This window comes from Triturus cristatus, chromosome 9, assembly GCF_964204655.1.
Source record: "Triturus cristatus chromosome 9, aTriCri1.1, whole genome shotgun sequence".
Taxonomy (NCBI): Eukaryota; Metazoa; Chordata; class Amphibia; order Caudata; family Salamandridae; genus Triturus; species Triturus cristatus.
Window position 1 is genome coordinate 609,563,147 of NC_140592.1, and position 21,629 is coordinate 609,584,775.

Sequence of the window (21,629 nt, forward strand, 5' to 3'; positions counted from 1 at the left end):
ATCTCATGATTTTTCCTGCGGAGGGAGGACTGCAAATGACAATGTTTCATAAACCTACTGATAGGAACAGTCAGCTTTCTTTTGAAAGCTTTCACCCCAAATTGCTCACGGAAAACCTTCCAGTAGGGCAGTTTTTACACCTCCGCCGTAATTGTTCCAATATGGCAGACTTCAACTCAGAGACTACCAGTCTACAACAGAAATTACTCCAAAGGAGGTACCCACAATGGACTATCAAGAGAGCTCGCAAGAGAGCAAGCAATTGCCACTGGAAGGACCTCCTGGAGCCAGCAGATAAACCATCTACCAAAAGAACAGTATGTGTTACTACATTTAATACTGCTTCTAGCAATATCCAAAAGATCATCTTACGAAACTGGAAGATCCTCAATTCTAATGGTCTACAGCTGGAAAAGCCACTTTTTTTATTTAAGAGGAGCCAGAATATTAAGGACATGTTGGTCCATACTAGAACCAAGAATTCCATACCTAGACATGAACCTAAAGAGGAAGGAAGACTCACCTGGACCCTCCCCCCGGTAATGGGACATACGAGGTGTGAGATGTGCGACGTATGCCACCTAACAGCAAACACCAAAACCATGAATTTTGGTCTCACCCACCCTTGGGAACAACGGAGGCACACAAATTGTAATTCCACCAATGTAATTTACATGTTAAGATGCCCCTGCGATCTCATTTATATCGGGATGACGACCAAGCGAGTGAAAATAAGGATCATGGGGCACAGATCTACGTTCAGATGTCAGAGAACTGTGAGTAAACTTACAGCTCATTACAAAGAGAAGAATCACTCGGCTGAGGACTTCTTCTGGACGATCATCGACAAACCAAACCTGAACATGAGCGATCCAGAGAGGGCTCTCTTTATTAGGGAACAGAAGTGGATTTAAAGGGCCTGGAGCCAAACAAACGGGTTGAATGATGACATACCTTGGAACATTTTGAATACTTTCTAGACCAGGTGTATAGGCTGCTTATGCAAAATCTTATCATTAAGGAACAAGAGCATCTGACTCCCTGAGATATGGGTAACATTAGCAGCAGTCCCTGAGATCTCACATTTGAGAACGTCTAAATACGGGCGATAGGAATCACATCCTCTTCATTATTAGAATTTGCGAGAATTCACCAATACACACTTTATACAATGGTCCCTCTGTCACTTGTAGTTTGGCCCCGCTTGTCCCGCCCCTGCGCCCCACGCTCCCCCCCGCCCCTGCCCCCACACCCTGTTTATGTGACAAATCCAACAGACGGGTTAGTGGAAACTGACTGATAAAGTCCACTCCAGGCTTTTATAGAAAGCAAATGTGCCCCATATGAATGAACACGGTGGTGTGCGCTCTAGCTCCCACACACTTCCCGGTGACGGCAGTCACGTGGGACGTGTGATGTGTTACAGAGACGTGGGCGTTGTTTGTCTCATTTAACTGGAGCCCTGGAAGCACCGCAGTGTACTTCTACACGGCGCAGGGACAGACAAAGGATTACTTTGCCACGGCTCACCTTGCTGTAGTAAGTGGGAAAACGCGGGGACAAACCAGGAGAGCTGATAGCGCTCTTCGAGTCATTCTCAGCACAAATTTTGCTAAAGGTGGCTGCGGGGTGAATTATAAGCTGCTACAGGATCCTTCATGGGGGCGTTAAGCAGATCGCATTTTTCTCAGTAGTGATGGGGTCTGCTTTATGATGTCATTTTTGACGCACCGCCTCATATACTAATCTCTGAAAGTAACCAACTGTGATTACCTCTTATAACCCATTTTGAACAGAGTGTGACTATAGGGAGCTGTGTTCACTCCCTCGCCATTACAAGTCGAGATTTTTAATAAACTTGGAAAGCGTTACATTATTGCATATTACGATATATGGTGTGTCTCCAAGCATTGATACTTATGAATTTTAATCATCACCAGTATGGTATCACGTAGTACACCATTCAGTATATGGCGTGTACACGCAAACAGGACAATTTAATAATTCATTCATTCAATATCGGCATACGGCCGGGTAGTATATCTCTGACCTTTGGCCTATGCTGGTGTCTTTTACGTCCTGTATGTTTTTTAGCTAAGTGTTTGTGGGGCAAGACACCTTGATGTCATGAACTGGGTTTTGCACGAATTGCACAGCACTTTACACCTTGTTTGTCTTTCAGTGATTTTGTCCTAATAGGTTCCTCGTGGAGAGCGAAGGGCTCGACCACTGCAAAACTGAGCAGAGACTCAGCAGGGTGACTCTGCCTTAACCCCTGGTTATAAGGAGGCAGGGTTAGCACCCAAGGGATCATATTGTTGAGAGTCCTGATATAAGGCGGGGTAGTACATTTTGCCGGCTGAAACACGTCGACGGTTCTGCAGAGTGGAGGAGTGGGTCTCTCATTATAAGCTCCCCCAACCCATCATCCACTGTTTCATTTTTAATCTGGACAGTCGCTTACCTTGTCCCTTCTTTTCTTCTGCACTCACCGCGCCAATTCACCGCGCCAAGTCTAGCAGATTCCGGTTTCCCTTCCTCTTTCACGTGATTGGATGCCTGTTACTTTGAATATGACTTCGGCATGTTTCATCACTGATTCCTCAGTGTTGTCGCTTCACGTGATGCGGAAGCGTTATTAATTCGCTCGCATACCGTTATTTGATGCCTGTTACTTTTAATATGACTTCGGTTCATTTGATTACTGGTTGATGCGGAAGCTGCAATAAATCGCGTGCATACTGGTTTTTGATGCCTGTTACTTTTAATACAACTTCGGTATATTTCACGACTGGTACTTAAGCGCTTTCGCTATACGAGATGCGGAAGCTTTACTATATCGCTCGTATACCGGAACTACTCCAAGATGGAGTATTCCGGTTACGGATACGCTCTAGCGTATTCGCTTTTTCCTATGCATACCGGATGGGGAACAATGTTTACAACGCAACTTTTACAACGCACTACACTTACAACGCATTTTTTACAACGCAACATCCACTACAACGCATTCCATTACATCGCATGACACTACAACGCATTTCTAAAAACTACCTTTACAACGCATTCCATTACATCACATACTACCTTTACAACGCATACCATTACAACGCATAATATTTAACCCTGGGCGCGACACTACGCTTCGCCCACGTAGTGTACGTAGCGCTGCCTGCTTCGCAGTTTTCGAAGTAGGCGAAGCAGGCAGCGCCTACGCACACTACGTGGGCGAAGCGTAGCTGCCTGCCGCCCACCACCCGCCTCCCGCCCGCCGTACTTTTAAAAGAAAAAATTAATTTGTAATAAAGGAAATTAGGCACTTACCTGACGCGCGGCGTCTCCCGGGGCTCCCTCTTCCTGTTTTTCAATTTTCCTGACTAATGCGCATGCGCGGACGCCCGCGCATGCGCATTTCTCGCAAGAAATGCGCATGCGCGGGCGTCCGCGCATGCGCATTTGTCAGGAAAATTGAAAAACAGGAAGAGGGAGCCCCGGGAGACGCCGCGCGTCAGGTAAGTGCGGCTTTAATTTGCTTTATTACAAATTAATTTAATCTTTTAAAAGTAGGGTGGGTGGGTGGTGGGTGGCGGGTGGCGCGTAGTGGGGCTACGCGAAGCGCGTAGTGTGCGTAGATTTGGGCACACTACGTGCTGCTTCACGTAGCCCCACTACGCCCACTACGCCCACCCTTAATAATATTACACTACACTATCCAACACTTACCCTACTGTTGCACCCCCTGGAGTTAGAATAGTAATTTTTACCCCTATACTATCCAACACTTTCCCTACTGTTGCACCCCCTGGAGTTAGAATAGTAATTTTTACCCCTCTACTATCCAACACTTACCCTACTGTTGCACCCCCTGGAGTTAGAATAGTAATTTTTACCCCTATACTATCCAACACTTATCCTACTGTTGCACCCCCTGGAGTTAGAATAGTAATTTTTACCCCTATACTATCCAACACTTACCCTACTGTTGCACCCCCTGGAGTTAGAATAGTAATTTTTACCCCTATACTATCCAACACTTACCCTACTGTTGCACCCCCTGGAGTTAGAATAGTAATTTTTACCCCTATACTATCCAACACTTTCCCTACTGTTGCACCCCCTGGAGTTAGAATAGTAATTTTTACCCCTATACTATCCAACACTTACCCTACTGTTGCACCCCCTGGAGTTAGAATAGTAATTTTTACCCCTACACTATCCAACACTTACCCTACTGTTGCACCCCCTGGAGTTAGAATAGTAATTTTTACCCCTACACTATCCAACACTTACCCTACTGTTGCACCCCCTGGAGTGAGAATAGTATTTTTTACCCCTATACTATCCAACACTTACCTTAAATGCAATGTAATATTATGCGTTGTAATGGTATGCGTTGTAAAGGTAGTATGCAATGTAATGGAATGCGTTGTAAAGGTAGTTTTTAAAAATGCGTTGTAGTGTCATGCGATGTAATGGAAGGCGTTGTAGTGGATGTTGTGTTGTAAAAAATGCGTTGTAAGTGCATGCGTTGTAAAAGTATGCGTTGTAACGTCATACATCCATACCGGATGCACCCTATTGGCGCCAAAGTATAACTATACTGGCGTTTTTACTCATTCAGATAACCATCTCAACACAACGGCAATCACGGCACTACAGGCCCCCCTTTGATAGTCCCTTACACAGGATACCCGAAGTAAGTGTATGGTTGGGGACATGTGGATGTTGGGCTTTTAGATTTTGTATAGTTTAATACAGTTAAATACGGTTTTCTGTTACTTGTGTTTTTTAACACTTAAATACAGCTTTGTGTTTGTAGCGCCTTGCTGCTTCTATGCCATACGCTGAAAAACATAGGTGTTAGCGGTGTACGGGCCAGTACGTTTCTTTGCCGTACTCAACTTTTTTCATTTGGATACTCGTTATAGTGTAGGATCCTGTGAACGCTAACGTTCCCTTTTGTACTAAAATTTGCATGGTTTAATACTCGGGTTGTGCCAATGTAGCTTACTTAGGCACATTTTACTTGGTTGGCGGATTTACAGGCAGGGCAATTTGTGTTTCCTCTGGGATTATTTATTGTGCGCTTTGATCTTTACATGCAGTTAGCCACTCATATCTCTTTCCTTATACCGTAACGTTACTCTCTAAATAGATTGGGTTAACCAGGATCGCCTGGAAGTTACAGTTCCTGACGCACTTCGCTACACGTATTTTCATTGCTCCCATGCTAATTTCTAGCAAGGTGAGTGGGTACCGTTGTATTTTAGCGTCACCGAGACACCTGGGTGTATTCCACCTTGGAACATTACTTAGTTTTACTTTCATTGGTTACAGATTTTATCTACATTAGCTACCCTCTAATCTTCTGAGAATACTACAGTGCATCATCTTTGTACATTTCGTGGTAAGCGACTGTTCTAGCCAAATTCATCTACTTTAATTTCTTCTTTTTCCTTAAATTAGTTCAATTTTTGAGCACGACACAACCGTTTCTCTTTAGTTCCTTTTCACACACAATTGGTCACTTTGTATAGTTTTGTGTCCACTCTATGGATACTCATTTGGGGTTCCTTTTAGGATTACTTTTCTTCCCCTTTTTGTGTTTTCTCTTCACACCTATTGCTAGGTCGTATGGTCATTTAAGACACTTGTTCACGGTGCGCTCTGTTTTGTTTATTGCTTGGTTTCTTTTTCACAGGTTCCCTTCACACTTTGCTGATTCTTCCTTTCCTTCGTTTCTTGGTCTTCTTTTCTTTTTACTTTTTCCTTTATTTTTGTAAAATAAGTTTTATGTGTACGAACTAATGTTACAACCAATATCTTTGTATGATTCCTAACAGCCTTGAAGAAGCCCATGTTTGGGCGAAACGCATTGGCTGTGAATATGGTTGTAGCGAATTGTGAAATAAAGAACACTTGAATCTTACAACCTTTGTGTGGACTCAACAATCAGCTCTCAACTGTATTGACACAGTGAATTTAGCTTTGTGTTGCCTCTCATATCTGTGTGAACATATGTTTTATTCATGGTCGTTTAAGCAGCTGGCCATTTGAGGTGGGCAATACTCTTATTACTGTACAGTGACAGGTCCAGGCTGTGCATTCACTTATAACCTAGCTGTTTTCTTCTGTAATTGTAATTGACTCTGCCTTAACCCCTGGTTATAAGGAGGCAGGGTTAGCACCCAAGGGATCATATTGTTGAGAGTCCTGATATAAGCCGGGGTAGTACATTTTGCCGGCTGAAACATGTCGACGGTTCTGCAGAGTGGAGGAGTGGGTCTCTCATTATAAGCTCCCCCAACCATCATCCACTGTTTCATTATTAATCTGGACAGGGTACCCGTTATTAAAATTGGAAGAGGGATTCCCTGAAACCAGTTTTAAATCACTATATTTGCACACTTTTTTCACTTGTGATCCCCCATCACTGTTATTGTATGTTGTATTGTCTTCCCCCTCCCTATTGGTCCACCTCCAGCATTGGTCTGTGAGGAGATGTGTTAGCAGCCCTATGATGAAGCATGGCACAGCTTTCTGTGTGTGAGGGCAGTTTTAACACTCCTGTGTGTTTTCCTCCACATCCACTATCAGCTATTGGAACGCTCTGTTCCTCTTCTACGTTGTGTTTGAGATATTTGTGTAGGAGGTTGAAGTGGGACGTTTTTCCTCTTACCCCTCATTCTTTGTGTGAATTCACCAGTGCAAGCTACCTGACACATCGGTGGAGGCGTTGCAGAGCTGCGCTGGCCGCGATGCTGGCCACGAGGAGTGAGGTACACCACCCTGCTCCCTGTGGGCTGGCTGGAGACCCTCCCCCACAGATGAAAGAGGGTAGGCCTCGTAGGTGGATTAGTGTGCATCGATGCAGAGGGACAGGAACCTGAGCCCCATTGTTGTGAGGGAGGAGGGTGCTGAATGGAGCAGTGAGTCAGCCTTCCCCCTCCTTGCTGCAATCACTGAGGATGCTGTGGCTTGCGTAGTCCACGCCACCCTTTCCTCACTGCGAGCAGAGTCCCTCAGACATGGATGGTGGAGTGCGGGAGATCCAAACTGGTGGGGTAGGAACCTGCACCTCATCGCTAATGGAGGAGGCTGCGGGACAACACAGTGGATTGGACCCTTTCCCGTGCCACCATAACTAAAGGCTTGGAAGCCTGCACCTTTGCTTGCTGCGTCTTAAAGGCTCTAAACCTGGGAACTCCCAGCAGGCTCCCGCTTTGTTAAAGATGGGGATGCCCCTGATGGGGTTCACCCCAGTGCAGATCATATTTTGCAGGACACCATTGACAAGTTTCCAGAACTGTTGGCAGGAATGCATGGTTTAAAAGTGACACTAGAATTTAAACTGGACACCTTGTTTGTCAACAGGGGCCACATGCGTGAAGAACATAATAAACTGAAGACCAGAGTAACTGACCACGATGTGACCATAAAGGATATACAACCTGTTGTACCAGAGATGCAAACTGCACTAGCCGCTCTGCGGCGGGAGGTGCACTTACTGAACTGAAGGGCTGAAGATGCAGAGGGATGGTCGAGATGGAACAACACCCAGGTGGTGGGCCTACCCAAGAAGAATAAAGGCCAGAGAATGGACCTATATCTAGTGCTATAGCTGACGCATACGGTCCTGGGAGGTAGAACATCTACGTTCTTCTCAGTCAAACATGCTCATCGAGTACCTGACCACCATCGCCGGACACGCCTCCACGTCCGGTGGTTGCCTGTTCAATTACCGGGACCTCGATCACATCCTTCAGATTGCTCACACCAGTGGCCCATGGCAAGTGGAAAACCACACAGTTACGAACTTCATCTAACTATACAACTGAAGTCCAGAAATGTAGAGCCTCCTACTACACAGTGAAACTAAAACTCTTACAACTGGGAAGAAAATACTTGTTACTCTTTCCTGCTAAGCTCCGCATTGTGGATGGCAACCAGGTCCTTCGTTTTCAATCTGCCCATGAGGCATGGGACTGGCTGGGTTCCATAGGGGAGCACTCTTCAACAGACCAACAGGACGCAGAGGAGAGTTGGCATCCCACTCAGAATCGACGTTGACCCAATCGTAAACACGGCTCCTGCCCCATTCCAGACCAGGCCAAACTGGAAATGGACAAGTGATGACTGCCCTGGTCTAGGCGCGGTCCCCCGGTAAAATGGGCAGCTCCATAGCCATAGACGCTGTAGCCTCTCAGTCCATAGTTGGTTCCTTGCTGGATGATTTGCCAGAAACACTGCAGAGGGTGTCCAATGGTTGCTCCAATGAATGCTGATTACATCGGCTGACTCTCATGTGCCCATATCCTATTCTTATTTCTGTGAGGGTCCTTCAGACTGGTTTTATTGCTATTCAAATAGGGGAGCCTACTTGAAGAAGGGCAGCAGGGTGGGAAATGGCTTTTCTTTGTTTTGGTGCTACATGACTTGTTGAGCGGTTTCCTGATAGTAACGATCCATGGTGGACACTTTATCTCCCCCTACTATCTGCTGGATTTTCTCATGATTTGGCTCACACAAGTTGTGGGATTACAGGCCTGTTGCTGCACTGTTGCACAATGGTCTGGGTAAGGGAATTTGAGACAATGTTGGGGATTGGGAACATGTGTGTGTGTTGCTGGGTGCTAGATTCATGTAACCAACTTTGGTTTTGAGGTACGCGCATGTTTGTATTTGCACTTTGCCATGACCGTACCAGAATACAGGTTCCTCTCATGGAATGTGAGAGGTAAGGGTTTTTATGCTAAGCGCCACAGGATATATGCGTTCTTCAAGAGATGTGGGCCCACATTGCTTGTCTCCAGGAGATGCACCTTACCTCTCTGGAACTCGCTAGACTGGGTATACGATGGTAGGGTAGGGTTTATGGTTCCACCGATTATAGGTATGCAAAGGATGTATTGACATAGGTCACCCCAGGTGTGCCCTTCACAACATCTCACACTAAGGTCGACCCTGAGGGCCATTACTGAGATCGACCCTGAGGGCCGCTATTTTGTAGTAGGAGGGAGGCTTGATGGAATACCCTTAATACTTGTAGCAGGGCAATCAGCATTTTATTTGACCCTTATTTGCTCCCAGATCCAGCGGCACATGCATTCTGATGCGGGTATTTCAACGGGGTGCTTGACCTGGCAATAGACAGATACACTCCCCTCTCCTTCCAGGGGCACACCCTTGCACTTTGTTACAGCACCTGAACATGTGGGCTCACAAGTAGGGGACATTTGCCATTCATTGTACCCCAACAACAGGAAATATTCCCATTACTCAATGGTACACAAATTACATTCTAGACAAGATATGGTCTTTTCTCCTTTCACAATGATTACATTGTGCACTCGAGCAGAGTACTTGGAAAAGACCCTGTCAGACCACAATCCCTTATTGGTTTCATTGAAATGGGGGAGGCCCAGACCAAAGATTCATTCTTGGCACTTACACATTGATGCTTTGGCTGACATGGAATTCTGCACTCAGATGGGTTAGGCCATTGATACTTACTTCAGGGAAACAAGGGGACGGCATTGAATGCCTTGGTCGACTGGGATACATTCAAGGTTGTGCTACGTGGCTTGTGTATGAAAACAGAGCATGGCGTGCTCAGGGTGCCGAATGAAGAGGTGACTGTGATGGAGGGTCATTTGGGAGAGTTGGAGCGAGCATGTCTGACAGGAATAGATACAGCAACAACATGAAAATTGGGATAAGGCAACTCACCCACTAGTGTGGCTGCTTCATTCAGAATCCCCCAGACTTACAATCACCGTGATCCAACAGCAGTCAGGGCAGTTACTAAACACACAGGAAGATATGCCAGTCTGTGTATGTTACGGTCCTGAGGAGGAAGCCGGGACCTTATGCTCCGTGAATTGCCGTGTATGTGATTTTGATTTTATATATTGCTGCTTGCTTTTAAAATTATCGTTTTATCTCTACTGCTCGTTTTATTTAAACTGCACTCTTTGTACATTTGGGGCTCGAACCCGTGTCCTGTAGCCCTTCTCCCGCCCTCTTCTCAGACGAGCTGGGCGATCAGACTAGTGCTCCGCCCCTCCCCACCTGATTAGTATAAACACTCTGCCTTTCGCATTATCGCTGATTGCCAGTGAGTGTATGTTACGGTCCTGAGGCGGAAGCCGGGACCTTATGCTCCGTGAATTGCCGTGTATGTGATTTTGCTTTTATATATTGCTGCTTGCTTTTAAAATTATCGTTTTATCTCTACTGCTCGTTTTATTTAAACTGCACTCTTTGCACATTTGGGGCTCGAACCCGTGTCCTGTAGCCCTTCTCCCGCCCTCTTCTCAGACGAGCTGGGCGATCAGACTAGTGCTCCGCCCCTCCCCACCTGATTAGTATAAGATGGCCACCTTTTCTAGGAAGCGCAGCGGACGAGCGCAGCGGGCGCGCCGGCGGCGCGCCGGCGGCTCGCCAGAGGCAAGCCCGTCTGCGCCCGTCCGCGCCGGTCCCGCGCCTAGTGCCGGAACCCCTGGTCCAGGGTCATGGAACAATTCGAGTGGTCACACCTACAGCCGCGACACTCTTCTGGCTCTGCGGCGCAAATGCAGGAGCCCGGGTTGCGTGATCCTGGAACTGCGGGAGGATATACTTCCCCCTCAGCGCTGCATCAACTGTGGGCAGGCCCTCCCCTTGTCGGGTTGGCAATCTAGTAACTCTCTCACGGCCCTATCTATTCCTAGGATGAGGAAAGAATATGCAGCAATTAAATGCATGCTATTGAATGCCAGATCTCTGGTGAAACACAGTTTAGAGTTAGCGGAGCTCATAATCGAAACTAAATCTCTGATAGCATTCGTTACTGAGTCCTGGACAGATGCAGCCTCAGGCCCAGATGTTGTTAAAGCCACCCCCCCTGAGTACCAGTGCTTTGTTCAAAACAGAGAAAGTAAAAGGGGAGGAGGTCTTGTTATTATCTATCATAACTCGATCAGAGGATCCTTCCAGTCGGCCACCACGGACCTATTCGAATCACTTATTTACAACTTTACCCTGTCCAACCATCAAACTCTCAAGGGTGGCCTAATCTACAGGCCCCCAGGACCCAAAGCCCCGTTCCTCCCTGCACTCAGTGGTCTGCTAGAAGAAGCGCTTTGCGCTAAGACATTCACTATGCTGGGAGACTTTAACTTCCATCTGGAGTGTGATTCAGACTCGGACACGAGAGACCTTATAGAACTGATGCACGGAGTGGAGTTAAACCAAAGGGTCATTGGCCCGACCCATAGGTCAGGACACACCCTAGACGGGATCTTTTCCAATCTTCCCAACCTAGAACTCATTGCAGTTCAACCGGTTTCTTGGTCTGACCATGCGGTGGTGCAATTCGAAATTACCTTGGCCACGCCTCCCAGACGTAGTAAAGTCTTGAACCCCCCCAGAACGATCAGGAGGTGGAAAAACTATAGATGGAGAGGCCCTAGAAAACTTGCTTAAAACCTCCATGGAGCCCCTCCCAGTCAACCTGGAAGATGCTGCCACTGCCTATACGAGTTGGCTGGAGGCAGCCTGCCTTAATCTAGCCCCTCCTAAAACGTATCACTCCACACGCTCTAACCCCTCGGCACCTTGGTTCTCTGAACATATCAGGGACCACAAAATGCTTTGCAAAAAACAGGAAAGGCTCTGGTGGAAAAACTATAAAGAGGAGGATAGGAAGCTTCTCAACGCAGAGTTGAAAAGGTATAAACTTGCGATTCAAGAGGCTAAACATGAGTTTTTCTCAAAACGCATTAGGGAGGCTTGTAATTCCTCCAAGGAACTTTTTCGCACAGTATCGTCCCTGGCTGCCCCTAAACTAGTGGAGGTACCTCCCAGTCGCAAACTATGTGAAGACCTGGCGAAATTCTTCCAGAATAAGGTAGAAAACATCTTCCTTCCATTAGACACTCGTGCCTAGATGGCCGCTCCAGAAACCAACTTAGAGGCAGATAGCAACTCACCAAGGCAACTTAACTTCTTCCCCATTAGGGAGGAGGAGGTGAAAAACCGACTTCAACGGTTAAAATCTGGCTCCCCTAATGACCCCTGCCCGGCCAGTGTGGCTAAACTAGCCTTATCGACTGTGGCCGCAGGACTCACCACACCGTTCAATGCTATGCTGGACACAGAGGAGTTCCCTTTACGCTGGAAAGAAGCTTCCATCCTTCCCTTGTTGAAGAAACCGAATCTGGAGCTGACCGACTTGAACAACTATCGGCCAATTGCCAGGTTGCCACTTCCGGCAAAAGTCCTAGAGGGTATTCTAAACTCACAGCTGAGCGCCTTCTTGGGGGCAGGCCAGAGCCTGGATCCATCTCAACATGGATTTCGGGCGGGCCATAGTACCGAATCTGCACTGATTAAATCAGCAGAGGACGTAAGAACAGTGATGGATGCAGGAGGCAGAGCCGTCTTGATCCTGCTGGACTTGTCCGCAGCCTTTGATACGGTCCACCACAAGATACTAGTGGATCGGCTCAGGGCTAGTGGCATTCAAGGAAATGCGCTCAAAATCTTGAATGCCTTTCTGTCCAGCAGGACTCAAAAGGTGGCTCTTGGGGCCTATGAATCTGACCCTTTCGTGCTTCCCTGCGGAGTCCCTCAGGGGTCCTCCTTGAGCCCCACCCTTTTTAATGTATACGTCTCCACCCTGGCACCGGTCATCAGATCTTTTGGCTTTAAGTTAACATCATATGCTGATGACACTCAGATAGTGGTGTCACTACTACCGGGGGAAACAGACAGCACCGTGGAAAGGTTCAGAGGCTGTATGTGGGAAGTCAGTAATTGGATGGCGGAAAACTGTCTCAAGCTTAACTCAGCTAAAACCGAAGTGTTGCTTTTTGGGTCCAGAGATAACTTCTGGTCCCCACGCTGGTGGCCGGAGGAAATGGGCACCCCCCCAGCTCCGGTCTTGAAGGTCAAAAATCTGGGTGTTCTGATGGACGACTTGTTGTCCTTCAGGCCTCAAATCAATGCACTCTCCTCAGCTACTCACTTCGTCCTAAAAACTATTCGGAAAGTTTTGCATTTTCTTGCTGACGAATACAAGAAGACTGTGGTCATAGGTCTAGTGATGTCCCGACTAGACTACTGCAACAGCCTACTGTTGAATGCCCAACAGGGGCTCCTCAACAAACTCCAAATTTTGCAGAATGCGGCAGCCCGACTGATTACAGGCACACCTAAATTTGCCTCAGTTCCACAGGATCTGGTGAAGTTACACTGGCTACCAGTTCGCAAAAGAATTATCTTCAAATCTCTTTGCATAGCTTTCAAGGCCCTGCATGGCCTGGGACCTCACTGCATTTCTCAACTTTTCCAATGGCACAGACCAATAAGACTGCTGAGGTCAGCAGAACAGGGTCTGGTAGTCATCCCCAGAGTCAGGAAAGTTCGCTGGGGTGGGAGGAGTTTCTCCCTAGGTGCAGCTAAGGCATGGAATGCTCTGCTACTGCACCTTAGGCAACTGCCGGACCTCTTGTCCTTCAGGAGGGCCTTAAAGACGTGGCTCTTTACACACTAATCCTTTGTTCATACACTCTCTGTCAATCAGCGCCAGGACACCTCTGGGTAACAGTGCGCTTTACAAATGTGAAATAAATAAATATCAATGGGGAATTTGAGAACTACTAGCGGGGTCTGTACAGAGAGGTCTCTGAAATACATCCAGATGGGCTTAGTGAATATGTGACCTGTGTCCATACTTCTTCCACTGACCCCCTCTAGCTCCACGAATTATATGGTCCACTCACATTAGAAGAGGAAAAGGAGGCAATACCCCAAATTGCCCGGGGGAAGCTTCCAGGCACTGACAAGTTCCAGATTGAGTTTTATGCCCATTACAGCACTCAATTGGCCGTGCACCTCCTTCAGTTGCATGAATGTGCTTTGGCTAGTGGGACTTCTAAGAGGGAGGCAGTGATTGTAATACTTACCAAACCATGGCGAGATCCCCTAATGTAACATCTTATTGACCCCTGTCTCTCCTGAATCTGGATTACATGCTTCTCGGGAATGTCTTGGCCACCCATTTCTAAACTAGTTCCCCCTTAGGTAATTCTGACCAAAACATCTCTATTTTTGGGCGCAACACCTTCATTAACTTGCGACAGCTCTTTCATGTTATGGACTTGGCAAGATGCACTGGTACAGAGGGTTGGGTTGCCTCGCTTGACAGAGAAAAGGCATTTGACACCTTGAGTTTGGCCATACTTGATGGCAGTTCTGACACACATCAGGTTTGGACCTTGATTTTTGCACTGGGTGTTACTGTACACTAATCCAACGACCACGGTGCGCATAGGGGAAGTAATATCTACCTCTTTCATGGTGGCTAAAGGTACATGAAAGGGCTGCCCCTTCTCACCGCTACTGTTCACCTTGGATAGCACAGCAGTGTCCCTTTATGCAGATACATGTTAATTTATTTGAGAGCTAACCCGACGATACTGCCAGAGGTCATGGCTCTGCTGACTAGATTTAGAGCCTATGTCTGGCCTCCATGTTAATTGGGATGAATGCTGTTCATTCCAGCTGCTGCCTATCCTTAAAGACCGTTGGCATACAATACCGCAAATGGATTTGAATTGGCGGTTTGACTCCATTAAATACCTGGGAGTCCATGTGTACTATGACCCGCATGATTTGCTTGAGGTGAAGGGGGTGACTGTGATCTGCCGTTCTTTCCCTTTTTGGAACAAACTATCCTTGTCCCCAATTGGCAGGGCAGCCACTGTCAAAATGTCAGTCCTGTCACGACTTCTCTGTTTCTTTGCAGCCCTGCCATTGATTATCTGTATGACCTTCTTCCTGGATTTAAGGAGGGTGCTGACGGAATTGATTTAGGGCAAGGGCAGGAGACGGGTTGCTCTGCATAAATCATTTTCTCCTGTGGATGAAGGTGGCCTCGGAACCCCTGATTATGAATTGTACTACGCTGCAGCAAAACTGCAGTGTCCGATGTGCTGGAGTGCAGGAGAAACATCTCTGGAATGTGCTAGCATTCTGGATGAGTTGGCAGGGAGACAACTGCTGCATAGACTTTTTGACACTTCTACTCCTCGAGACACGGATAGCATGCTGCAACGTACGGCACTGTATGTCTGAAAATGATATGTCAGAGATGGGCAGTGCCATACACCCAATGCGCCCAGTCTTGCGATTTGGTCCATATCTACTGGAATGCGCAGGCTTGAGGAACATGCATCGGTTCCGGGACTGGGAAGCGCTGAGAATCACAACTTGAGCAGAGGTGGTCACTGAGGAAGGGTTCTGTGCCTTTGATGTTAGATCAGGGATAAGGGCCAGAGCAGTTCTCATTCTATTCGGCCCTTTGGGATGTGATGCGTAGGACCTGAGGATCTGATCGGGAGCAAACCTTATGAGGGCACCTCTTGAAGTTTCTTGGACAGGAGGGAACACTGCGAAGCCCATCACACATTTATACTTTGTGTTTCGGAGCAGATCAACTGCAGAACATGTGTGGTTATGAGATTGGAGGCGGTTTGCACTCAAAACTGATATCACAGGCAAAAACAGTGGGATCAATGCTTGCAATTAGTCAAACAGGGGACACAAAACACGCGGTTCCATCTTCTACAATTACATTTTCGGCATTGTGCATATCTCACCCCACACAAGATTAGCAAGATGTTCTCTCGTGCTTCTCCAACGTATGTCCGAAGTGCAGATCCGCTAATGCTGACTTCCTTCACATGGTGTGGCTCTGTGTAGTAATTCTCCCCTTTTGGAACAGGTGTTGCAGGTGGTATACTCAGTGATGAATAACTTGTTTCCACTGGACCCACTCAGATACTTGCTTGATTTATGGTGTGTCACCAAGAAGAACAAACGTCTGTTGGGAATGGATTCCAGAACTTAACACTTATCCTAGCTAAACAGTGTATTGCTATGGGATGGAACTCTGACATGGCACCCCCCTGAAATGTTGGGGGGCAGACATGCCTCATTGGGCGCCTGGCGAGCTATCAGTGCACAAACGACTGCTCACAAAGGGAGAGGGACTAGATCCACTGGAATGTTGGGGCACTTTCCTGGAACAACTAGAGGCCCGTAAGGACAACCTTCCCACTTGAGCACTTAGCCTTTGATCCGGGAGATATGGTGTAAATGTTTTTTTTACCCTCTTGGCAGTTTTCGCTGGACCCCTTACTTCAATTAGCATACTGTACGGCCAGGTGTTGGACCCACTTCTGAGATGTCCCTGGGGGTATGGGGATGGGAGACCACAGCATTTGTTGTTAAGCATGGTACTGAATACTCATACATTCACTGAAGCCGATGTACTCTTGGGTGGGGCATTGCTTGCACATACACACACGGTTTGGGGTGGGGGAGGGTAATTTCATTGCTATGGTTACTTGGTAAAGTTTGAGTTTGAATGTGAATGCACTATGAGCATCTGTTGTAATGTACAAAGACACAGCACATGTGAACAAAAACTGTGCTTTCAACCCTTTGCAGGCTAGTCTTTTGTCTGTGCTTTGTCTGTGCTAGATCGAGTATTTTAGCCAATCTGACCATGGGGGTGTGCCAAATGGGGGGAATTCTTAATGTGCATGTATTCTGTGGCTGGTTGGTCACATGTGACTGTTCTGTCTGTGCCTTCCTTCCTCTACAATATTGTGAGGTTAATGTACGCCATAAATGTTCTTTTTGCCGATAGTATCACCAATATACAAAATGTAATGACAATATTTTTTTAAAGTATTATTAAAAATGGTGGGTTAATACTTGTCTTTGATGGTAAATAGTGCAGTGTAGAACTTAAAGCAGATTTGTTAATGTAATAATAAGGATAGGAAAGCCTTTGCATAATTAAGTAAAGGGACTTAAATGCCACGCAACACTATAAAGCACAACAGCAGTAGAAGAGACCTACACAATGGCAACAAACAAAACAAACCAATTCAACTCCAAAAGCAGAACACAAACTCATCATGCTACAACACACTAACACAACAGCAACACAAAAGCCCAAACACAAAACACCCACACACCAGATAATGCACCAATGTGCAATTACATCAATAACCTCCCACATTATATTAAAACACTGAATCAAAATAGTACCGCAGTATATTGCACCACAGAAAAATGCAGAAAAACAACACATAGCATTACACAAAGATCCCACAGTGAAATTTCACTGTCTAGTTATGTTGTGTTAGTCTGTGTTAGACCAAGCCGTTTCTGCCTGGCAGAGACACATCAAAGCCAGAGACAATCCACCTTGTGACCCAGCCCCTCAGCCACTCAAAGTACACTATCCAATGATGCACGTTCCACCCGCTGGCGACAATTTGATTAGATTTGTGGGGACCACCTAAAGTGTAAGAAAACAGTTACTTGGTTTCGTCCCTCCAGATTAGGGCTTCCGGCACCCAGTGCACCTTCATGAGTGTGGGATCACTATCCCCCCCGTAGGCAAAAGACTGTAACACCGGAAGCTGGCATGCTTCCAAATTGGAGAAATGTTTCTCCTCAGGCAAAGAAGCAAGCTGCAGTTGCTCCTGGCAGTGAGCCGTGGGTGCACACAAGGCACAATGAGACCCCTTGTGTATAGTCATGATATTCTCAACATCAGAGTACCTTGTGGCCTGGGTCCAGGGGGAGTGAGCCAGTGACCTCGGAAGGAGGCCACAATGTCAGGCACTGTCATCCTCACGATCTGGAGGTCGGAGACAGTCTAGGATTTCAGCTAAGGTCCTGCGGACTTGGCAAAAGTCCACCAACACACCTTGAACACCACATGCTACAGAGTGTGGCTAACACAGGTTTCTGGTTGCAAACACGGGTCCCTCAGACTGGGGTAACTTCCCAAGCACTCCAAGAACTCCTCACGTTCCAGCACCTCTGGTGGGCTGCTGATAATTACGAGCACACTCTTCTGTACATTGTGATTACGCCGTATGTCAGGACAGTCCTTGTCCCAACCGATGATCACTTCCACCCATTTCCGTCGTACTCTGCACGGTCCTTACCATCTTTTGAAAACGAGGAGATCCTTTCTGTCCCTGGGATCTTCTGGATAGGAGGGCAGCCAACCGGCCCTTGAAGAGTGGTTAGGGGCCTGGGCCATGACAGTTGGCAAATAGGTGCAGGCCAGCAACATCCAGGCAAAATATGCCAAGTGATAGTCCCCTTCCCCAAGCACGACAAGCCTCAGGCCACCACAAGACTGTGGATAATCCAGTTGCAGTCCCTCCTGCCACAGTGGTTCCTCTTGTTTATGGACCAATGCAAACCAGCATAGTATCTTTAAAGTGTGTCTAACTCCTCAGAGCCCCAGTTGTTATACCCACAATGGCCTTTGAAGATGAGATTAGTTCAAAAGGCCATCTCTGCAATGCATAGTCCCGCTCTAAATTTTGTCCTGTCCGCAATCCTACCCTGGGAGGCTTGATCAATGTCTTTAGTGAGGAGGACAAGATCCTGTCCCTTGGAATGCATGTGCCAATTCCACCCCCTGGTATCTGCCCCAGAAAGACCCCTCAGAGTCAGAGGTCTGCAGTTTCCCTTGAACACTTGTTTATGGCTTTCTATCAGGGAGACACAGATATAGCTGTCACCCATAGCTCCCAGATGTGGATTGCAGTCGGGCTGACAGGCACACAGAGTTACAAGCACATAAATGTCCATTTTCCCCAAGTGGCATTTCTACATTAGTATTGTTGAATCTGCTCATACGACCAGAGAGGATTTGCCATTACCTACTCATCAATATCAAACACTATACTGCTACTCTTCTGCATGTAGGAGACACTGCTCAATAGCCTTCCAACTGGTCCCCCATCTTAACATGGCGAGAAGCAGGCCCCACCATACCAAACACACTATCGGTGCATGTAGCGCACCCACGCCGATGCCCTACCTCCTCCAAACACCGCACCCTGCCCCCAGTGAGTACTGCGATGTAGCGTGAAACATGCAGAACCTTGGCAAGTAACTTTTTAAATGCCAAGCCGAGCAAAAGAAATCTGCACACACAGGCCTGGCCAGGGCAATCCTGGTAGACACATGTGAAGAGCTACCCCTGTGGGTGGCACACCCAGTGCTGCAGGCCCATGGAGGAGCATTTGAGTTAAATGCCCTAGGTATATGTCTTACCCCTAGAACAGGGACTTACAGCTAATTCAAATACGTCACTCATGTACACACCAATCATAAGTATGTATTTGACAAGTACAGCACTTTGGCACTAAATGGCAGTGAAAAATTAAATTAAATAAACTTACCTGTAAACGCCGCCTCTCCTCCATCCTCTTCTCTCAGTAGTGCACTGGCAGAATGGAAGCACCTAGGCTCCCAGACTGTCCCAGCCAATCACAATGCTGCTTGACAGCAGTGTTATGATTGGTCTGAGTGCCGTGGTTCGGCGCTCAGAGAGGCACTGAAAGCCTGTGCATGTGCTCCAGTGCGGAGTGCAAAATCCCTGCCTACTGTCACAGACTAAAGATCTCACACACACACACACACACTATCCATACATTCACTGGTGGTGCCCATAACACCAACATACACTCACCATCAGTCCGTGCGAGAGGCGATTATCCTTCCAAGCGCTGGATAATGAGAGGGGAAAAATACCACTTTACCCTAATGAGCAACAAACCTGCAAACCCTTCTTATACTCACTAGGCCCTAGATTCCACATTTGGTATTTCCCTCTTGACTGGGATGGATCTGTTAGTTGTAGATTTAAGTGAATTTCTAATACTCTAATTAACCTTTTCAATAACACATTTCAATGAATAAACAACCCAACTCATTTCTGTAGTTGTTCAAATCCAAATTTATATTAATATTGCAGATTAAATCATTCATTTGATCAAGTTGCCATTCATATTTACCTATTCTGGCTAAAGTCGTCCTCTATGTCAAATTTTGCAGTCTCGCAAATCTATGCCCATCAATTTTAGCAAATTCAGTTCATCAGGAGCTTGGGCATTAATTCAGTCCGTCAAAGATTCAGGCTAACAGCTGTCCTGCAGTGTCACCGTCCTCTCTGTCAGCATATCATCAGGAAATCGAAGGAGCGACATCCCGACCTCTCTATTCTATGAGTTTTATAATAATTTCAATAGCAAAATGTAACAATATTGAGTTTTAAACCATTCTGATTGGCTGATCAGGGGTCAACCTCTCCGTTCCCATAAGGTTTAGTCCACGTTGTCAGCATACTTGCTGGTTCCGGTTCTTTAATAAAGTCTTTTGTCTGTAGCGCTGGCACCTTTTCCAGTATCCTTGATAAGTACAGCTTGCCTGGGGTCAGGACAGGGCCATTGTTGCTCATCTTTTAGCGCAGGCGCACTTCACCCAAGCCTGGTTCAGCGTCGGCAGTCGGGTTAGGCACCAAAGATAGGCCAGAATAGTCAACTTAAGCAAAGAAACACAAAACATAATTAATACATAGAAATGACTAATTAAATGTTATTCCCTGGCTAATACCCATATATGTATGTATATATCTAGCCAAAAGCAACACTCAATGCGGTTTATACTTACTAAATAAAGCACGAATCACAATTACATCACCAAAGCGACATATATCATGCAATGTTCTAATTATCTATCATTAGTATGCGTACGAAATTTAGTTCACGTAATTAATTAGGCCATGCAGATGCAAATCCCACGTGTATTTCAATCACTAATAAGGTTGATTAATTATTTCCACATCACTCCAAACCTATTAGTACGATTATAATTAATTAATTAATCTAATTAATAAAACGACATGCAAAATGGGGTGGGTATACAAAATTTTGCATAACCCGCTCCAACAATCCCCCCTTTGGTGATTTTATCACCACACCACCCAAAATGTTGTTCTGTCTTTACGGAATCTTTAAAATGCTTTCTTGCTCTTAATCATAATTCAGTTTCACCTACGTCTTCTCTTTTTACTGATTCATACATACTCTCCTTCCACTCCTCCAATTCTATTTGTTCAATTTCTCTTTCTTGTTTCTTATCTTTTCTTTTGGAATTTTCACTTTTTATTCTTTTCTTATTTTTCTTGTTTCTACAGCACATACAACATAATCTTATCATTAAAACTATGCAGATTACACATGTTAATGGAAACTATATTTTACCTATAAGTGTACTACCTATTTTTACTAAGAAATTCTTAATAGCAGCTCCCTCCAGTGGTGCAAGTTCATCATGCAATTCAGTAATATTCTTAATATAAGTTTTCAGATCTTTGCTTTCGTCAGGAATGTAAGTACAACAATGTTGAACTTTCAGCATTCCACAGACTCCACCCTCTTTTGCCAATAAAATATCAAGGGCAAGTCGATTTTGCATTACCATAGCACGCATGGCAACCATTTCAGTGTTAACCAATAAAAATCCTCCAGCAGTGCTTGTTGACAAGCGATCCACTACTGTTGACAATTTTCTAATTTTGTTTGCATTCAGAGTTATTCCCACTGCTGGTATCAATGCCTGAAAAATATCACCTACAATTTCTGCCCAAGATTCTCTCTTGGTCCTAGCTAAATATTACTTAAGCTATGTACACCATCTTCTCCTCTATCCATATGAAAGATATTTGGAAAGACCAGGCCTACATAACATGTGCCATA

The 21,629-nt window shown here is 46.1% G+C and overlaps 1 protein-coding gene across 1 annotated transcript in view; it reads left to right on the forward strand.

Annotated features, from left to right (window-relative positions):
- LOC146798380 (uncharacterized) overlaps positions 1-21,629 on the forward strand; it is a 324,050-nt gene that overhangs the window by 41,471 nt on the left and 260,950 nt on the right. The gene's annotated exons all lie outside the window — the stretch shown is intronic.